The sequence below is a fragment of the Rosa rugosa genome, chromosome 1, assembly GCF_958449725.1.
Source record: "Rosa rugosa chromosome 1, drRosRugo1.1, whole genome shotgun sequence".
NCBI lineage: Eukaryota > Viridiplantae > Streptophyta > Magnoliopsida > Rosales > Rosaceae > Rosa > Rosa rugosa.
The window spans coordinates 27,520,833-27,540,193 of NC_084820.1; the positions used below are offsets into that span (position 1 = coordinate 27,520,833).

Sequence of the window (19,361 nt, forward strand, 5' to 3'; positions counted from 1 at the left end):
TTCTTTTCCTGAAAAGAAAAATGAAGCTGAAGTCATTATACAGTCCGAAGAGCATAAACTTTCGTGATGTTTCCAGATACTAGAATGGGACAAACAGTAGTAGAAAGGGGTTGAATTTAGGATTACCGTTTTGCCATGAAATAGCAGGTATATATAAGCCTCAACCCAGCATCTGTCGCATTCGAGAAGCCTCCATCGCTATCTAGAGTTCCTGTTAACGGACAACAGGCTTCCAGTCAAAATCAAGATCAGGAAAATCTCGGTAAGCGTCGTATTTCGTATCATCGTTCTATCTAACAAATGACTACTGTAATCGCTATATGATTTCACTTTATTTTCAATTCTCCGCTATCAGCTCCAGTCAAAATCGAGCGGAAAAGTGTTTATGTTTAATAAAGTCACTAAAATTTCTACCTATGTTTATCGCTATTTGGACCAATGTCTAAAACATGATGCAAGCTGTGTTTCACGACGTTAACTATAACCAAAGTAGTTATTTTTGTTTGGCAGCTGATCAGCAGATACCGTTTATCAGTAGCAAGGTCAATTGTATTGCTCATCTATTCAGTCTGCTTTCAAGGTATCATCCTTTATGTGCGATCTTGCATCTTGATTAATTGTGAATTATGTGATGTACTATTACAGTTCTGATTCCTTAGCAATGATCTACACGTATTCCTGGTTTATATTTTGCTGTCTTTAAATAAATTAGTTTCTGTTTTGAAATTTTGTCACAAGTGTTGAGCTTTTGATTGAAATTCTGAATTCTTCCTTTATTTTTCTGCCATTTTTTTCATATTGGTTATGAATGTCAAGAAACAAACTTGATCCAACTGAATTCATTCTAATACAACATGTACAATAAGATGCGCTTGAATATAGATACCAAAATCACATTAGAAGGGTGACTATATTTTACCTCAGGTCATTCACAGTTACTTTTGTAGCAAAGTGATAGGAATGAATGACCATATGTAGATATTAAAAAAAAAAAAAAAAAAAATCAGACACTATATCAAGTGACTAATATTGGAGAATGACAAGCTTTGATGACAGTCAGAAACAATAGTATTAGTGAACTGAGCATCCTGAATGGTTAATGTGATGGAGGCCAGCTACATACCCCTCATTTCTATACCCCTTATACCTGTAATTATATTTTGGTCTTTACATTTTCTATCACTTAGTTATACATTTATTGTCAATTTCTTCATTCTGATACACAAAGCAGCTCTCTGTTTGCGAATTTATACATTATAAAACCAAGAAGCTAAACAATTTTTTCAGTCATTTTATACGTCTGTTCCAACTTTTTACAGTATGAAACAAATTATTGCAAGATACAACAAGTGTGACGAGTCTTCAGAGACCGCTTTGGTAGAATCAATGGCAGAGGGACTGTTCTGATTCTTTTTTTGAGGTATCTACATAGTGATCTGAGGTTTGGTGTGTCTATTTGAAAACAGAAGAAAAAAGTAGATATATAAATAAACCTGGGATAAACTTTCTTCTGTAAAATTTGACTTCTCCCTGATACTTTAAAAAATATATATACTACAGCTTGCCCTATGTGCAGAAAAATTGCAAGAGATTTGACAGAAGCATCATTATCAGGTGCAGGATTGTGTACAGTAGCAGCTCTTGCCATGATGTTTTTAACTTGGAATGGTAAGTAGTTCATATCTCTTTAATTGGTTATTTATCGCTTCATATTACTCAAATTCAACTGAATGGGCATTTAGTGGCCTTTTCTTTTCCTTTAATTTGATGTTTAGTCTAATGTTCTGTAGAATAGTTTTTTTGTTAATTTCCTTTGCTTTTCTCTTTTGACAGTTTTTTTTCTTTCCTAATTTCGACTGTTCTACATTCCTTTAGTTCATATGCATTATCAAATTATATTTCCAATCTTTTGTGGCTAATCTGATGATGATTATTAGTTGGGAGCTTCTCATGTGTTTCTGTTTATTAACAAAGGGAAACTAGAACTTATAAGATCCGAACATAAGTAATACCTGCATAAGACCAAACAAAAAGAACACAGGGATATTAACTAAGCTGTAGCTATGCAAGCGTTTTGGTTTGCTATTGCATTAACCAGCAAATCACACAAAGCTACATTAATTTTCAACGAAATTTTGGCCGCTTAGATCATAATCCCTTTAATACAATGTCCTGTTTTTCTCTCCTCATCATAATATTTTGTTTAGTTGCATGTACCTTTGATTCTATCTAGGCTCTTTTATTAACAATATGATAGAGCTTCATCTTTTACTACAAATTCATATGTTTGTCAACAAACATGAATTTTATCTTTTTCATTGTTTAGTAAATGCTTAAGTTCATGGTTTTTAATGGAAAACTCTGAAACCATAAGTTTTTACTTTGATTTTATTCACATTTAATATTTAGTACTGTTGGATTTGGTCTCCGAATTTATTAGGATTTTATACTCACCTACAATGCACGGATACGCCATTTTGGCTTCGTATCCCGTATCGATCCGGGATACGGGTACGATACGCTCGGATACGCGGATCCTATTTGGATACGGTTTGGATACGTCCGTATCCTATGCAGATACGTAATTATGTAAATAAACTAGATACGCGGGGGTAATACTGACTTTATACCCTTAAAGAAAGAGAAAAAAAAAAAAACAAAAGACTTAGAGATCGAGATCGAGATCTCAGCGCTGCTTTGACCGAGTACTTCTCTTCTCCGCTTCTTCGCAAGTCGCAGCTTGATCCAGACTTCTCCTCTTCTTTGATCAATCAGACTTCTCCTCTTCTTCGATTTGCTTGGAGCTTGGAGCTTCAATCAGACTCACTTCGGGTACATTCAAGTGATGGGCATTTTGGGACTTGAGGTTGATCAGTAGTTGAATTTGAAAGGTGGGTTTCTGAGATCGTGGTGGATGATGAAGATGGGGTTTTCAGAGGAGATGAGAGGTTTGATCTGAGTATTAAGATTAGGAAGAGGAGGAGAAAGGAGCAGAAGAGGAGAAGTCTTGAGATTGATGCCACATTGAGGCTTGGACCTCATTTTTTATGATGCTCGTGAGAGAGACGGAGGGATCAAGGTTATAGTGAATGTGGGACTTGATGAAGAGAGATAGGAGACAAAAAATTGACATGGTTGGTAAAGATAACATGGCTGATATATCTGCAAGTGTTTGTTGGATTAATTATTACTGACTTATTTGTTTTTATTGGATAGATGTATATTCACATTTTTTCTTCTTCTAATTATATATATATATTTATTCAAAATATATATATATATATATATATATATATATATACATATATATAGGATATTTCTCAGGTGCGGACGTCCGTACCGAAATTTCGGTACGGATTTCCTGTTTTCGACCACTTTCTGGCCACATTTTTACATCTTAACTGTTCAGTTTTTAGGTCCTAATGTATAGATCACCTCTGCAAAATTTCAGCCAATTTGCTGATCGTTAAGGCATCCAAAATTGCAATTTACACGAACGGACTGAATCTGTCCAACCGGAACCGTTCGTATTTATAATGGTAAATTGCAGTTTTGGATGCCTTAACGATCACCAAATTGGCTGAAATTTTTCAGAGGTGATCTATACATTATGACCTAAAAACTGAACGGTTAAGATGTGAAAATGTGGCCGGAAAGTGGGGGAAAACGGGAAATCCGTACCGTCGGCACGGTACGGACGTCCGCACCCAAGAAGATATATATATATATATATATATATATATATATATATATATATATATATATATATATAATATTGACGTATCCTTCTCGTACCCGTATCCTATTATATTTAAGATTTGCCGTATCGCACCGTACAGTATCCGGGTACTGGTACCCGTATCGGTGCTTCTTAGATACTCACTGACAGTGTTAATGTTGTTTCAGATGGGGAAAGCTTTTTTGAAGCGGCAGCAAACTAATGAAGCACATGCTTCATTGCATAAAGTTTCACATTTTGTTGAAAGAAGTTATTGTTGTGCTTTTTTGGTTAATTTCAATTGTCATGCTGATATATATTTTTGATATTAGTATATGTTCTCGATTTACTTTACAAATTGGTTTCTAGGTAAAGTATAGCTGATTTCTTTTTAGTTCTTTTTATTCATCAAATGCACACTATAGTATCATGCTTTGTTTCTACCTGTATTTCCTAGCTAATTTAGTTGATGGTTTCTTAGGCTAAATAGTTTCAGTTTCAGTGTCATTCAATTGGTTTTAATCTTTTATTCCTTATTCAGGGTCATTGGTCTAGCTATTTTGTAGCTATTTTTTTACTTTTGATTCTAGATTATTGTTCTGAAATTAAACTGATTAAGTGGTCCGTGTTTTGATTAATGATACACTTAATTATCATTTGTATATAATTATGATTGAATTTGTTTGATCTTATTTATAGTGTATTCCGCTTCAGCCTGGAGTTATTCTTTTCCTTTTTTTCCCCCCTTTTTGTTGTCTCATTTGCTTTGCCCTATAAGAATATTGTGTCGAGATTAGCTTTCATCCATATATAAGTATATAACTAATTCGATGATTTTGTTGCAGTTTTGTTCACCTTTTAAAAACTTTATGCAAAGTAGCCTGTGCTTCATTAGTTTGCTGCTGTTCCTTGGTTTTGCTACTTTATATTTTTATTTGTTGTTTAAAATAGATTCTTGAATCCATGTCTTTTGACTTTAGACCTTATTGGAACATGTTGTGCATTTCAGTTTATTAACTATGAACAGATGCTTGACCTTCATAAGAAGTTATTCTATGAGAAAAGGAGGCTTGATATATCAGTGTAATACAAATACTATATTTGAAACAAATGCTCCTTTAATATATAGACATCGTCATGATGATACGAAATTTGTAATAAAAAATAATGTACAAATTGGAAATAATTTTGTTGTACGTTATAATCCTAATTTATTGTAAAGATATAATGCTCATATTAACGCTTTGTACATGCTTCAATTAGATTCATACAATGTAAACTAAATTCTGAAAAATTCGTTTAGCGCATATTTTTTATTTCATTTAAATACATCTTGGTTTTTTTTTCTGAACCGAAAACTTAAAACCGAACATAAAAAAATTAAAATAGAAAGAAAACTATCCCGCGGCATCGCGCGGGTTCTCTTGCTAGTAAGTATCTAGAGGAGCTGACACACATGTTTTTAATCCTTTTATCAGCTATGGTGATCTATGATAGCCGTCGGATCAGTGAAGAGCTGATCGAATGCTCAATAGACACAAGGCCCCTTTCCCTTTAATCTCTATCGAGACTCGAGTTCAGACCTAAAACCAGATCTAGTTCTCTCTCTCTCTCTCTCTCTCTCTCTCTCTCTCTCTCTCTCTCTCTCTCTCTCTCTCTCTCTCTCTCTCTCTCTCCCCCCTTCGGAGTTCAAACCTGAACAAGATCTAGTTTTTTCTTCCCTCATTTTAGCTCCGTTCCTGCTCTCTCTCCTCTCTAATATTTTCTCTTCTGGGTTGCGCTTCTGTTAATGCTCAAAGTCTGGCGGTAGCCAAACCTTCGTTTAACGCGGGTCCGGCGGGCGGACCGCTACTCTGTATACTTGGTGATTCCTGCTGGCTGCCAAATGAAAGACAGGGCGTCAGAGGGAGACCGCGTTGGGCGGTCTTCACTTCTCCGATGCCTAAGTCAGTTGATATATAGGCAGCACAGTAATAAATGAGTAGTTAATGCGTAATAATGAAGAGAGAAGAGAGGACCTTTTATAGGTGAGGAGAGGTCTGATCTTCTCCTTGTTTTCGATGTGGGACTGATATGCTTCAGTTTCCCAGTTCCAGTAGCTTCTGATGCTGTAGGGGCTCCGTGCCGCCCGGTTACTTATGCTTGATGACTTCATAATTTGAACTCCCCAACCAAGAAGCTCCTCTTACTTGGGGACTTCGGGGACTTGTACATACCTCCAATAATATGGAGTATTTACTACGTCACCAAGCATAAGTAACACCCACTTTGGGACATCCACAAGACATGGCAAGGCCCAACCAAGACATACATTGTGTAGCCCTATGTTCAGGCTACGCGGCGGTATTCGGAAGTCGCAAATCCGCCACCGGGAAGCCACCTTCCCGCCCTTGCCAAGATGCCGCCACAACATGACTTTCTACATGCTTCTAGGCTTTCTAGACTAGAATTATGTGGGTACTTGTCCCACATCGAAGAACAAGTAGAGAAAGAGCATTCCTTCATCTATTAAAAGGAATGCCCTCCTCCCACAACTCAACACATTCATTACACCTCTTGTAATCTTGTTAGGTCGCAAGGCTCGACACACTAGTATAGCTTTCAAGTGGACGTAGTCTCCCGCTCATGCGGAGGCGAACCACTATACATCTTGTGTCAATCTCTCTCTCTCTTTCTTTATTTATAGCTAACTAGAGATCCCCACGGATCACTAACGTTAACAGATGCCGTCTTGGCAGAGTGCGTGGCGGCGCGTCAGCGTTGATCCCGGGGAACTCTTGTGCTCAGGCCATGGCCCGCCTGGCTGCCTATCTGTGGGTTACTCCTTTGACGGTAGTTGGTATCTCTGGCGGTACGATGAGTGTGTCTGATTATAGCTAATTATGCTTTGTAACGTACATGTAGGTACAAGTCCCCCAAGTCCCCAGTCAAGGAGGGCAATCTTGGTTGGGGAGTTGATCGGCGGTTTGAAGCGTTTTCTTCCGCTAGACTTTTGCAAAAGCATAATTAGCGTCAGTGCGTTGTCAACCATGGATATTACTGAGCAAACGCTTTATACCCTTTCGGGTGGGCCCCTGCTAGGCCCCCCAGGGAGTCCCCCACTCCCCGGCTAAGATGGACCTCCGGATGGTCGCAAAATTTGTTTGGTGAGGGGGAGCTGCACCGAGCAGAGGGTGTTGGGTAGCGAACCCAATCTTTAGTACCCGAGTGACGGGGGTCAACGTACCTGATCAGGGTCGTCGTAGACTGTTGACTAGTCCCCGTGTCCCGTAGGGACAATCTGACTGTAATGCCGCGTGGCGGTCATTTGTCAGAATGAGGCGTGGCCTCGGGATCCGCCGCTGGCGGGAGTCCCCCCGCTGGTTCATAGCAGTAAACAGCGTCCAGTGGACGTGCTTGGCGTTACTTTATTGAGCGGTACCGCGCTGAATAAAGTACGCGACTTGCCAGATAAAAGAGGTTTCCGCTAGAGGTGCGTAGCGGAAGGTGCCCCGTTTGTATGATGACAAGGGAGAAGTGCCGCTTTTAGGAGACTTCGTAAATAATAGCTAGTGAAAAGTTCCGCTGGCGGGGTTCCGCCCAGCGGAGATCGTCACTAGGAGAGGACAAGTGAGAAGTTTCGCTGGCGGGGTGTCGCTCAGCGGAGACCGTCACTTGGAGAGGACAAGTGAGAAGTTCCGCTGGCGGGGTTTCGCTCAGCGGAGACCGTTACTTGGAGAAGGACAAGTGAGAAGTTCCGCTGGCGGGGTGTCGCTCAGCGGAGACCGTCACTTGGAGAGGACAAGTGAGAAGTTCCGCTGGCGGGGTTTCGCTCAGCGGAGACCGTTACTTGGAGAAGGACAAGTGAGAAGTTCCACTGGCGGGGTTTCGCTCAGCGGAGGCTGTCACTTGGAGAAGGACAAGTGAGAAGTTCCGCTGGCGGGGTTTCGCTCAGCGGAGACCGTCACTTGGAGAGGACAAGTGAGAAGTTCCGCTGGCGGGGTTTCGCTCAGCGGAGACCGTTACTTGGAGAAGGGCGTACCTCGGATTGCTTCCGTGATACGCCTTGACACGTGGCAAATAACTAGAGGGTTAGCGTGTGGAGACGCGTCTCCTCAGTCCGGCCGTCTTCTCGTCATTAATGCGAGTAATGATGGATTTCGTAACCGAGGCGACGCCTCGGTTAACCCGGAGGGTTAGTGCGGACAGGGGACACGTGTACGGCTGGGGTGTGATGTCGTTTTCTAGCGGACGGCCCAAAAGCCTCTGACGTTGACATAAAAGGGGGGGAACGTATTGAGAAGGGAGATCAGAAAATCCATTCGAACTGTTTGTCGTCTTCAAGCTCTGCCCAGCCGAGATTTGCAGAGAGAGTGCCGTGCGTTGGTGGAGTTCTCGTGGTCGGAGAGACGAAAATTTCCGTCGTCGGGGCATAGCGAGCATCAGTACGCCGGCGAGTTCACGACTGAGGTTAGTGTTCGGGTTATCCTTCTCTTCGGTTTTGTGTTTTTGTCGATTTGTGGGTTTGGTATTTGTGTCTGGGATTGGTGTGTGAACTGGGTTTCTTGATGCTCGTCGGGGGTGTAAGATGAGATTTGAGGTAGGTTACGGTGCTTTGACAGAGAGTTGACAGTTAGGGTTTTGCTAGATGGTTGAATCTGGGTTGAGGGGGGGGTTTGTTCATGTTTTGGTATTTTCTGGGTAGCTGTTCGTGGTGCTTTGCTATGCCTGATATAGGGATAGGTTAGATCCTTCTGTGGGCTAACTGATTTGGGTTTTAGGGTTTTGGGATGGCCAACGTCGTAGAGATCTCGAGCAGTGAGGACTCCGGGTCTGACGTGTCAATTAGTGCGGCGGATAGGGTTTTTATTGACTCGTTGCGTCCGTCTGCCCGTGCAGGAACCTCACTGCCAGAGCCGTTAGACATCGAGCCGCTGCAAACCATACCCTGGGAAGTTGTCATGGGCCGTACGTCGCGTCCGGAGAGTTCTAGGGCGGGTGAGGAAGCTGCTGCGCGGGAGAGGAGTGAGGAGCGGCTAGCAAGTAATAGTGCCGCCAGTGGTTCTGCTGACGGGGGAAACGTGACGGGGGAGGAAACAGAATCGGCGTGGGTGCTCCCGGATGGGACCCCCGTCGACGAGGCGGGAGGGCGGATGACTGCCGCCGCAGTCAACCGGATGAAACGGACATACCGGCTGCCGGGAGTGGTGAAACTTTGTCAACCGACTGCGGACGAAAAGGCCTCAATTCTTCCAGCGGGGTTCGCCGCCGTTCACGAGGCAATATTCCGCCAAGGAGTGACGTTGCCGCTTGTACCCAACCTCCAGATCCTGGTGTGCGAGTTTGGCGTCGCCTTTGGGCAGATCTGTCCCAACATGTGGCGGTTGATGCTGGCGATGAACTCCTTGTGGCGGCTATCCGGGTGCGAGGGGCCGATGGTGGCGGAGGTTTTGCACTTTTACGAACTGGTGTACGTTAATCGCCAAGGTTGTAGGGGGCAAGTAAATTTGAGCCGCTGGCAGGGAGCGCCCATGCTGATAGAGAATTTGAGGGATTCGATGTCCTACTGGCGGGGGACGTTTTGCGTGGCAACGACGGGGTGGGAGTATCAAGCGGAGTCCAACCAGGGGGAGCCGACGTTTAGGATTAAGTCGGAGTTTCAGCCAATCCAAGGTTGTCCGTCGATCTCCGCTGAACATAGTTGGCGGTTTATGGTATATATGTTGCAATCGTTTGACTGACACCTTGTCTCTTGTTTTACAGCGGGCCTGCGCTACAATCTGACGCGTGAGGAAGAGTGCCGGGTTGCGCGTATCAAAGGTTGTTGGAAGAACCGCAATTTGCTGGACTTCCGTCTCCTCACCGGCTGGGAGCTGTTGGTCGATCAGCAGCTAACGCGCGCTATTGGTAAGAGACCTCCGCCACATTGTATCTCTTGATAACTTGGTTAAAGCTGACAGGTGTTTGCATGTTCTCAGAGACTCCGCCAGGCAACAAAGCGAGCCGTGACGCCTTTGACAAAGCCATGGACCGTGCGGAGATAGAGAACTTCCTGGAGACAATGTATGCTTCAGGCGAGGCGGCCCAGATGACAGTTGTGAACCCGGAGACGCTGGAGGTGAGCGCATCCGAGGTTCCGGTGACGCTGCCCATGCCGCACCACTCTCACCTAGGGGCCGACGGTCTGCCCAGCGTGCAGGCGGATGGACAAGCGGGCGGGGGAAAAAAGGGATCCTCTTCCGGGCCGCAGAAGGAAAGAGTGGTTGCCACTCGACGTGGGCCACAGAGAGAAAAAGTCGTGGCGCCAGTGGGGGCTGCTGCTACCGCGGTGGGTAGACAACTGCCGAAGGGGACCAGGGCTGCGCCCACTGGAGATACCCGGTCGATCCTGCGGAGGCGGCGCCAGTGTGATTCGGCCGGGGAGGAGGATGATGACGAGACCCTCGAGGTCCACAGGCAGAAGAGGAGCCGACAAGATCCGTCGAAGGCTCCTGTGACGGCTGAGAGAGAGATGCCCGTGAGCGATCTGGACTCTTTCGCTGCCTTCACCGAGTTCATGACCGACAGTGACCGGGAGTTTCTCTATCACTTGTGCGAGCGGTTGGGGTTCGGCGGTCTGGCAGGGATGACGCGGCCAACGGCGATCGAGCAGTCGCCCTTTAGCTCAGCCTTTGGGCACTTGGCGGTTGGGCTGAACGAAATGTTCTTGGCGGCCTCCAAGCAACCCCGAATTGAGGGACAGCTCCGGGAGGAGGTTAAGAGGCTTGAGAGGGAGCTGGCGGAGGCCAAGGACAGGCTGGCGGATGTGGAGCGACGCCTGATGAAGGCGGACTGTGATGCTGCGGACGCTCGAGGCAAGCTAGACGTGGCCATCCAGCGGGACATAGAACGAAATGATCAAGTCTCCCAGCTGGAGCAAGACAAGGCCTTGCTGCAAGAGCGTGTGGCTGCCAAGGAGAAGAAAATTGATATCCTGCAGCGGGAGTCTGCCGCCAGGCAAGGGGAAGTGAAGAGACTGGAGGGTGAGGTGACCCGGCTGAGGGACGATGGAAGCCGAGCCGCTGCCGCCGCTGTGGAGAGTTTCAAGCAGTCGGCGGAATACAAACACGCGATGAATGAAGCGGCGAAGGCCGGCGTCCTGGCGAATGTCGAGATGTTGCGAGCGAAGGGTGCCATTGATTGGGCCAAGGCGTCCCTGCCCAAGGCGCCGCAAGCAAAAAATGCAGCGCCGACGAAGAAACCCCCGCCAGTACCCAGTCCCCCAGCAGGTGGCGGCAGCTCAGGCAGCGGGTATCACACTCCGGCGGATGGGACCATAGAGACGCCAAGTCCCACCACTCGAGGGACTGACCAAACAAGCTGCGGACAGCCGTCGCAGTCCGAAGTAGGCGACGCCGGGGCCAACCCCTGACATGCCGGACGTGCTCTGTTTTGATTGTGTAGCCGCTGAGGCTGAAAATATATGTACTTTTGTTTTTTTTTTTTTGAATGTAAGGAACAATTTTTGGGTGGGGAGTCCCAGCCCTGAATATATGAAGTATGGAATTTTTGACGTTGTGTGATGATATGTCTATACCGCTAGAGTTTGACTTAAGGATTTTCTTTTGCAATCAATGAAAAATTAAAGGAATTAAGATTGGTCCAAGTGCACAGCGTAGCGGACGAGGTCCGCTGACGATTGCTGGCGTTGGCAGCTGCCCTTAGTGCTAGACTTGGTAACAATGGTTTGAATAATTCCTCGTTTCATTGATAACTGACTGGTCAGTGTTAACAAAAGTGGGGATGTACCCGTTGGGTAGCTTCCCTTAGCTAAATATTGAACAAAAATTTAGCTAAGTCAAGATGCTCCTGGGTAGCGACATGACTATTTGTAGTAATACCGAAGGTGTTCGGTATTCCAAGGGTGGGTCGTAGTGACGCCATCCTTGTCCATTAAGTAGAAGGTGCCTGGGCTAACGACTTCTACTATTTTATATGGACCTTCCCAAGTTGGGCGGAGTTTTGTTGGTGCTGGAATGACTTCCTTCATTACCCAGTCCCCCAGTTGGAGGTTCCGGGCCTTGACTCTGGCGTTGTAGAAACGCGATACTCGTTGCTTGTTTTGCAGGTTTTACACATGAGCCTTGTGTCGTTTTTCCTCTAGGAGGTCCAAGTCCAGGTTGATGCCATCGCCGTTGGTCTCTGGGTGGTAGCACTCGACCCGAGCGGTGGGTTGAGCTACCTCGACAGGCAGAATGGCCTCTGTTCCGAACGTCATACAAAAGGGGGTTTCACCAGTGGCGGAGGATGGAGTCGTCCTGATGGCCCATAGCACTTCTGGAAGCTTTTCCGCCCACAAGCCCTTGGCAGTGTCGAGTTTCTTTTTTAGCAGCTTCTTGATTATCTTGTTTGCCGCTTCGACCTGGCCGTTGGTTTGGGGGTGGGCGACAGAGGCAAAGCTCATCTTGGTGCCCAGATTGGCGGTGAATGAAATGAGTTCCTCATTGTTGAACTGTGTGCCGTTGTCTGTAATGATTGTGTGTGGGACACCATAGCGGCAGTAAATGTTTTTCCAGAGGAAGTGAATGACTTTGGCGGTAGTGATGGCCGTTAGTGGCTCTGCCTCTATCCACTTGCTGTTGTAGTCGATAGCGACAATGATGTACTTGAACTGTCCTTTGGCGGTTGGGAATTTTCCCATCAAGTCGAGGCCCCATGTAGAGTGGACCCATGGACCGATGATGACTGAAAGTGGTTCCGCCGGCGCATGTGGGAGATCGGCGAACTGCTGGCATTTATGGCAAGATCTGGACACCTGCCGGGCGTCCTCACCAAGCGTAGGCCAAAAGTAGCCCTGTCGCATTGTACGATTGGCCAGGGATCTGGCGCCCGAGTGGTTTCCGCACTCCCCGCCGTGGATTCCTGCCAGCACGAGCTTTCCTTCCTCCGGGGTTAAACAGCGGAGGTTGGGGTGAGTGAACCCCTGGCGGTAAAGCTTGCCATTCTGGATATTGTAGCGGGTTGCTCTCCGCTGAATTTGGCGTGCCTTGACCTTATCCTCTGGTAGTGTGCCGCTGCGCTTGTATGCAGTGATTTCGTCCATCCAGCTGGGGTTGATTTCAATGTTGAAGATCTCTGCTAGGGTCTTTGTGATGCTTGGCTTGTCAAGGCATTCCACCTTTGTGTCCGCTGGACTTTGATGTGGCTGGGTGGTTGCCAGTCTCGCGAGGGAATCAGCCTTGGCGTTCTTTTCCCTGGGGATTTGTGTGATGGTGTGGAAGTTGAACTTTTTTAGCAACGTTTTGACATATCCCAAGTATGCCGCTAACTGCTGGTCCTTGGCCTGGAAGCTGTCGTTGACCTGGTTAACGACTAATTGAGAGTCACTGAATATGTTGACGTTGTCAGCCCCTGAGTGAATGGCGAGGAGTAGACCGGCAATCAGTGCCTCGTACTCCGCCACATTGTTTGAAGCTTTGAAGTTGAATTTCAACGCGTACTCCGCGTTCAGTCCCCCTGGTCCTGTTAGGATGACTCCGGCGCCGCTGGCCTTGGCGCTGGCGGATCCGTCCACATGTAGGTTCCAATCCGACTGGAGGGGACTTGCCTCCCCGACGGTTACCACTTCCGCTCCGGGTACCATCTCTACACCGGGTTCAGGTTGACGTTCGGTGAGTTCAGCGATGAAGTCCGCCACTGCCTGGCCCTTTATGGCGGTTCTTGGTTTGTATTCTATGTCGAACTCGCTGAGCTCGATGGCCCACTTGCTGAGGCGCCCCGAGTGTTCAGGGTTTTGCATCACTTGCCTCAGCGGTTGATTGGTTAACACATGGATCGTGTGTACCTGGAAGTACTGGCGGAGGCGCCTGGCGGCAACGATAAGTGCAAGGGCCAGTTGCTCCAAGGGAGGATACCTTGTTTCTGCTCCGTTCATGCCTCTGCCGGCGTAGAAAACCGGGAGCTCATCCTGGCCTTCCCTTCTGACAATTGCGCAACTTACCGCTGATGCAGATACCGCTAGATATATGAATAGGGTTTCTCCTTGGACAGGGACAGGGAGGAGAGGGACTGCCGCCAGATATTCCTTCAGGCCCTGGAACGCCGCCTGACATTCCGGATTCCAGTCGATGACCTTCTTGTGCGTTGTTTTGAGGAGTTTGAAGAATGGGGCACACTTGTCAGTGAGTCGAGAGATGAATCGAGAAAGGGCGGTTAACTTGCCCTGGAGGCACTGGACGTGCACCTTATACTCCGGGTCTGCCAGGTCAAGGATGGCCTGGACCTTGTCTGGGTTAGCCTCGATGCCCCGCTCGCTGACAATGTATCCCAGGAATTTGCTAGCGGTGACTGCAAAGAAACATTTTTCCGGGTTGAGGCGCATACCATAGGCCAAGAGAATGGTTACTATGATCCTGAGGTTTGCCACATGTCCGCCGGCCTTTATGCTCTTAACTAGCATGTCGTCCACGTAGACCTCGATGATTTTTCCCAGATGCTCCGCGAACATGGCGTTCATCAACCGCTGGTAAGTGGCACCGGCGTTCTTCAGACCGAAAGGCATGACATTGTAGCAGTAGAGGCCTTTGTCGGTGGTGAAGGTTGTGCATTCCTGGTCGCTGGGGTGCATTTTGATCTGATTGTACCCGGAGAAAGCGTCCATCATGCTGAGGAGCTCATGTCCGGCGGTGGAATCGACCAACTGATCGATACGGGGTAGCGGGAAACTATCCTTTGGGCATGCCTTGTTGAGGTTTTTGAAGTCAACACACATCCGCCACTTGCCGCTGGGCTTTTTGACCATCACCAAATTCGAGATCCACTGGGGATAGATGACTTGGCGGATGAATCCAATGTCCTGGAGTTTGGCGACCTCTTCTCCGATTGCCCGGTATTTTTCCTCATCGAAGGCCCTCCGCTTCTGTTTGATGGGATAAAAAGAGGGTTTGATGGTCAGTTTATGAGTGATAATCTCAGGGGAGATACCTGGCATGTCCGCGTAGGACCATGCAAAGACGGAGGCGTTATGACGTAGGAATTGAATGAGTTCTGCCTCTACTTCCGGGTCTAGTTGGGCGCCTATGCGGACCGTCCGCTCAGGGTGTTCTTCCGAGATGCAGACAACTTTCAAAGATGTGTCCGGGTTGACTGGCTCCTTCCTTACATACTTCTCTTCCTCATCCCTAGGATCCTCGAAAATATTCGGTGGCGGTGCCTGGTTTCCCACTGTCAGGACATCATGGCGGTGTACTGACCGTGCCATGGTCGTTGAATAACACTCGCGTGCCAACTGCTGGCTTCCCCTCACACTGCCCGTGTCGTTAGGTGTGGGGAACTTCATGAGAAGCATGTATCCGGCGATAATGCACTTAAGCTTATTGAGCGCCGGTCGTCCGAGGATGGCATTATATGAGCTGAGACAATCAACAATTATGAATTCTGTATGCACCTCCGCCATACATGGACTAGCGCCAATAGTCAACCGCATATAGTCAGAACCGAGCGGCTGCGTGACGTCACCAGAGAAGTTGAGCAGTGGTTCATGGTCCTGGAGCAACTTGTTATTCCGCTTGAGATGGCTGTAGCAACCGTTAAAAATGACGTTGACAACGGACCCGCTATCTACCAATATTCTCCCCACTGAGAACCTACCAAGAATGGCGTCGACCAAGAAGGGGTCATCATGGGGTAGGCGCACCCCGCGCTCCTCCTCCTCAGAGAATGTAATAGGTTCCCAACCCACCTTTGGGACTTTAGCGGATCTCTCGTACCGGATATGGCAGACCTCTTTTGGGTGATTAATGCGTGCGTAACGCTTCCTGGCTCTGTGAGACAAGCCCGTGATTGGAGCACCGCCGTCGATTGTGTTAATGCGGCCCAACGTCTCTACGTTGGCGATCACGGGTGGCGGTTGGCGCACTTTGAACTGTTCCATCTTGCCTTCACGGTACAAGGTCTCAATTGCCGTCTTCAGTGCGTTGCAGCTGTTGGTATTGTGACCGCTGTCCTCATGGTATTTGCACCATCTGCCGGTGTTTTTGGGTTTGCCCGTCTTTGGGTACTTTGCTGGAGGAGGTGGCGGGATTTGATCCTTGCACTGATTGTATATTTCCTCGTACGAGGTTGTGAGGACCGTGAACACTGCATACCGCTGAGAAGACTCCGTTTGTCTGTTGCGGTTATCTTCCTGTGTTGGGCGGTTGCCCTTGTGGTATTGATCCTTCTGCCGCTTGTTCTGGTAGTGGCCCTGTGGCCATTCCCTCTTCTTGTCAGTTGGCGATGCGGCGGGTGCTTTGTTAACGGTCTCATGATGACTTGAGGTGGGCTGTGTTGCCTTTGCTGGCGTTGCCGGTGGTGGTGGGACTTCTCCATATGTAATGAATTCCGCCTGGGCGTGAATGACCGCCTCACTCATGATATGGTCATATGCCGCATTTGGATGATTGTAGTTGAGGTGATAGAGGAACGGCCCCTTGAGGAGTCCTTGCTTGAAGGCCGCCGATGCCATCGATTTGTCCAGATCGCGGCACTGAGATGCTGCCGCTCGCCACCTTGTGACGAATGCCTTTAGTGATTCATTCTCTCCCTGCTTGACGCTGAACAGCTGACTCGTGTTATGATGCCCGGCGGACAATAAGATGAACCGGGAGAGGAAGGTATGTGACAGTGCGTTGAATGAGTCAATGGATCCTGGCGGACACTCGAAGAACCAATTCATTGCTTCTCCGTCCAGTGTTTCGCTGAACAAGTGGCACAGAGTGGGGTCGTCAAATCCCTTGTTGTTGGTGACCTTCTTGAAGGTGTCCATGTGGATGAAGGGGTCGGTTGTACCGCTGTAATGCGACATCTTTGGAGTTTTTGCGTACGCAGGCCTGATAGCTTGTAGGATTGCAGCGGTGAAGGGTCCTGGTCTGGACGTGAAAAGTGGACTTTGAGTTGACGGCGCGGCGCCCGACTCCGCCCGGACCAACCTTTGTTCCAACTGCTGCATCCTCTCCAGAATTTGGGCTGTTGCGTCGCCGGCGGGTCCGGCATATGTACTCCGCTGGGTCTGCCTATGCCTTGGCGCAGGCGGATCACCCTCAGTTCTTGCCCTAATTTCCGAGCGGTTGGTGCGTGGTACCGACTCTGCCTCCTGCTCCAACATGAGTTGGGGAATGGGCGGTGGTCCCATCCCCAGTAGTTCAGGGGGGTCCAGCGGGACTTGCATCTGTACGACTGGTTTTGGTCCCAATGTACCAGCGTTGGGATGACTACGCCTTGTACTATGCGAATGCTCGCTCTGTACCGGGTTGGCGGTTCTTTCCAACGTCCTTTTCAGGTCATCAAAACGTGACATCAGCGCAGCCACCTGCTTTTGGGCCTCAGTCTTCTCTCTGCGCTCCTCTTCACGTTCTCTGTTTGCCTTGTGAAGGTCTGCCAGTGCCAACTCGTACATGGCGGCGAGGTCCTGGCCTGGTGGGCGGCTGCTGCCTGGATCCGTCTCACCGCCGGGGTTGGTTGGGGTGTTGAACAGTGCGCGGTTAACACCTACCGCTGGATTGGATGGTTGGGGGATGGCGGACTGGTCTGCCTGCTTATCGGCGTTTCCCCCGCTACCGCTAGTCATGGTAGTTGTGATGGGATGACCTCTTGTTTAAGGATTCCCACAGACGGCGCCAATGTTAATGCTCAAAGTCTGGCGGTAGCCAAACCTTCGTTTAACGCCGGTCCGGCGGGCGGACCGCTACTCTGTATACTTGGTGATTCCTGCTGGCTGCCAAATGAAAGACAGGGCGTCAGAGGGAGACCGCGTTGGGCGGTCTTCACTTCTCCGATGCCTAAGTCAGTTGATATATAGGCAGCACAGTAATAAATGAGTAGTTAATGCGTAATAATGAAGAGAGAAGAGAGGACCTTTTATAGGTGAGGAGAGGTCTGATCTTCTCCTTGTTTTCGATGTGGGACTGATATGCTTCAGTTTCCCAGTTCCAGTAGCTTCTGATGCCGTCTTGGCAGAGTGCGTGGCGGCGCGTCAGCGTTGATCCCGGGGAACTCTTGTGCTCAGGCCGTGGCCCGCCTGGCTGCCTATCTGTGGGTTACTCCTTTGACGGTAGTTGGTATCTCTGGCGGTACGATGAGTGTGTCTGATTATAGCTAATTATGCTTTGTAACGTACATGTAGGTACAGCGTCTGAAGTCGGCGAGACACGCGAATGGCTTCATACTATCTTCTCTCAACCCAAGTGACAATCTCAATTTCAAAACTTTATCGAGGATGATACTATGTTGTTTTGTGTTTTGTATGTCTATTCATTGAATTTGGTTGACATGGATTTGCCTAAGTTTGATTGAAATTTCCGGGGTAGGAACTTTTAGGTTAAGCTATATGCTTCAGATTAGGAGAGTTATTCCGTGGTCTCGGGCAAGGACTTAAAAATCGAGATTTTCGCCGAAATATCGGCGAAATTTTCGTTTTCTCGGGTTGGCGATATTTTCGCCATATACCATGATAATTTCGTGCGATATTTCCGGAAATTTCAGAAATTTGGACGAAATTTCAGCAGCCCAAATCGGGCCCAATTTGCCAATTTGGAATCAAAATTCCGAAAAAAGGGGCAAACTTCCTCGAGGAGGTTCGAACCTCGGTTGCTCCTTGTACATTCTAACAAGGCATCCATTGCTGCTGGGAAAGGATCTTGTTATTTCGTTATATCTTTTTATATATATTGTTTCTTCATAAATCTCTTCTTTTTTTGTATTCTCTTTTTCAATAGTTTATTTTATTGTAATTAATCAGATTTATTATTTTAAATACTTTGTATATGAATAAACTACTAATTTTATGTATGAGAATTAATAAAGTATCAAGATTATAAATATTCACTAAATTAAATTTCAATAAATGTCTGCTCAATGTATAGTTATATACAAATGCACTTTAAATTATACTAATTTATTATGTAATAATGTTTAATATATAGTTTTTTAAAATAGAGTAGATAATTGATCAAATAGACATATTCTAAAGTTTAATTTAAATTTTTTATAGTTTTTATCGAATTTTTATCGATATCGATACTTTCTCGAAATTTCCATTTTTTGGATGGTCGATATTTCCTCGATCTTCGATATTTTGGTCATTGGTCTGGGGATTTAGGTTTGTAATATCCAAACATGCTTAGCTTTATAGTATGGAATAATCAATGGCTTTCTGGAGGGTAATAGACATGCAATATCCCTTGTGCCGAATCCTATAATTGTCTAGTATAAAGATCTTTGAGTTGAAAGAGTGAGCTACTCATGAGAGTTATTCCTAGGATTTGTTAGGAGTTTATATTCTTTATTATTCATCATTGTCCAAAATAAAAAATTTAGTTTATTATTGTCTAGATCTATAATTGATGCCTCCCTGCTTTAATTTTCAGGGTTGTTCTGTGATGGAGGAGTCATGTAAGATTTGCTTCTGAGTACTATTATCACCTAGTTAAGTTGCATGACTCCACTCACAAATCATCTCAATTTTGGAAGCTTGAAGAGCTGAGCTTTATCTAAAGGTATTCTATTCATGCACGAAGGCTTTTTAATAGCACAATACTAATGCTATCTCTCTTAAACAGTAGTTGGATGATTCAATTCTAAAAAAATTTGCAGTTATACAATGATTTTTCGGTTCCAAAGGAGAGGCCGGAGAACTTTAAAGGTATTA

The 19,361-nt window shown here is 46.7% G+C and overlaps 2 long non-coding RNA genes across 2 annotated transcripts; one reads left to right on the forward strand and one right to left on the reverse strand.

Moving 5' to 3' along the window:
- The first annotated feature begins 28 nt into the window (after window positions 1-28).
- Window positions 29-1,825, forward strand: LOC133724487 (uncharacterized). Its single transcript, XR_009853735.1, has 4 exons — window positions 29-262; window positions 511-580; window positions 1,320-1,420; window positions 1,577-1,825. It is a non-coding gene; the product is annotated as an uncharacterized LOC133724487 (long non-coding RNA).
- LOC133724486 (uncharacterized) lies at window positions 991-3,991 on the reverse strand. The gene is made up of 2 exons (XR_009853734.1): window positions 3,884-3,991; window positions 991-2,454 (listed from the first exon to the last, which is right to left on the reverse strand). It is a non-coding gene; the product is annotated as an uncharacterized LOC133724486 (long non-coding RNA).
- Window positions 3,992-19,361: the final 15,370 nt, after the last annotated feature.